The sequence below is a fragment of the Oncorhynchus masou genome, chromosome 16 (genome assembly GCF_036934945.1).
Source record: "Oncorhynchus masou masou isolate Uvic2021 chromosome 16, UVic_Omas_1.1, whole genome shotgun sequence".
Lineage (NCBI taxonomy): Eukaryota > Metazoa > Chordata > Actinopteri > Salmoniformes > Salmonidae > Oncorhynchus > Oncorhynchus masou.
Window position 1 is genome coordinate 38,006,468 of NC_088227.1, and position 2,429 is coordinate 38,008,896.

Consider the following 2,429-nt stretch of genomic DNA (forward strand, 5'->3'; position numbering starts at 1 on the left):
GAAACAGGCTAAAGTTAAAATGGTTTACATGAGGGCCTGTATCCTAGTTGACTGTAACAGAGCTGACATTAGAGGCCTGAGACCCACCATTATCAACAACTGAACCAACAGTTACAAAGAGCTTGTTAAAATCACCTACAATATCGGCTTTATCCTTCACTTCATTAGAATCCATCATTAAGTCAGGAAGGTCAGAGGCTGTATCCTTCACTTCATTAGAATCCATCATTAAGTCAGGAAGGCCAGAGGCTGTATCCTTCACTTCATTAGAATCCATCATTAAGTCAGGAAGGCCAGAGGCTTTATCCTTCACTTCATTAGAATCCATCATTAAGTCAGGAAGGTCAGAGGCTTTATCCTTCACTTCATTAGAATCCATCATTAAGTCAAGAAGGTCAGAGGCTGTATCCTTCACTTCATTAGAATCCATCATTAAGTCAAGAAGGTCAGAGGCTTTATCCTTCACTTCATTAGAATCCATCATTAAGCCAAGAAGGCCAGAGGCTTTATCCTTCACTTCATTAGAATCCATCATTAAGTCAGGAAGGTCAGAGGCTGTATCCTTCACTTCATTAGAATCCATCATTAAGTCAGGAAGGCCAGAGGCTTTATCCTTCACTTCATTAGAATCCATCATTAAGTCAGGAAGGTCAGAGGCTTTATCCTTCACTTCATTAGAATCCATCATTAAGTCAGGAAGGCCAGAGGCTTTATCCTTCACTTCATTAGAATCCATCATTAAGTCAGGAAGGCCAGAGGCTGTATCCTTCACTTCATTAGAATCCATCATTAAGTCAGGAAGGCCAGAGGCTTTATCCTTCACTTCATTAGAATCCATCATTAAGTCAGGAAGGCCAGAGGCTGTATCCTTCACTTCGTTAGAATCCATCATTAAGTCAAGAAGGCCAGAGGCTTTATCCTTCACTTCATTAGAATCCATCATTAAGTCAGGAAGGCCAGAGGCTGTATCCTTCACTTCATTAGAATCCATCATTAAGTCAGGAAGGCCAGAGGCTTTATCCTTCACTTCATTAGAATCCATCATTAAGTCAGGAAGGTCAGAGGCTGTATCCTTCACTTCATTAGAATCCATCATTAAGTCAGGAAGGTCAGAGGCTGTATCCTTCACTTCATTAGAATCCATCATTAAGTCAGGAAGGTCAGAGGCTGTATCCTTCACTTCATTAGAATCCATCATTAAGTCAGGAAGGTCAGAGGCTGTATCCTTCACTTCATTAGAATCCATCATTAAGTCAGGAAGGTCAGAGGCTGTATCCTTCACTTCATTAGAATCCATCATTAAGTCAGGAAGGTCAGAGGCTGTATCCTTCACTTCATTAGAATCCATCATTAAGTCAGGAAGGCCAGAGGCTTTATCCTTCACTTCATTAGAATCCATCATTAAGTCAGGAAGGCCAGAGGCTGTATCCTTCACTTCATTAGAATCCATCATTAAGTCAAGAAGGTCAGAGGCTTTATCCTTCACTTCAGTAGAATCCATCATTAAGTCAAGAAGGTCAGAGGCTTTATCCTTCACTTCATTAGAATCCATCATTAAGTCAGGAAGGCCAGAGGCTGTATCCTTCACTTCATTAGAATCCATCATTAGGTCAAGAAGGCCAGAGGCTTTATCCTTCACTTCATTAGAATCCATCATTAAGTCAAGAAGGTCAGAGGCTGTATCCTTCACTTCGTTAGAATCCATCATTAAGTCAGGAAGGTCAGAGGCTGTATCCTTCACTTCATTAGAATCCATCATTAAGTCAGGAAGGTCAGAGGCTGTATCCTTCACTTCATTAGAATCCATCATTAAGTCAGGAAGGCCAGAGGCTTTATCCTTCACTTCATTAGAATCCATCATTAAGTCAGGAAGGTCAGAGGCTGTATCCTTCACTTCATTAGAATCCATCATTAAGTCAGGAAGGCCAGAGGCTGTATCCTTCACTTCATTAGAATCCATCATTAAGTCAGGAAGGCCAGAGGCTTTATCCTTCACTTCATTAGAATCCATCATTAAGTCAGGAAGGCCAGAGGCTTTATCCTTCACTTCATTAGAATCCATCATTAAGTCAGGAAGGCCAGAGGCTGTATCCTTCACTTCATTAGAATCCATCATTAAGTCAGGAAGGTCAGAGGCTTTATCCTTCACTTCATTAGAATCCATCATTAAGTCAGGAAGGTCAGAGGCTTTATCCTTCACTTCATTAGAATCCATCATTAAGTCAGGAAGGCCAGAGGCTGTATCCTTCACTTCATTAGAATCCATCATTAAGTCAGGAAGGCCAGAGGCTGTATCCTTCACTTCATTAGAATCCATCATTAAGTCAGGAAGGCCAGAGGCTGTATCCTTCACTTCATTAGAATCCATCATTAAGTCAGGAAGGTCAGAGGCTGTATCCTTCACTTCATTAGAATCCATCATTAAGTCA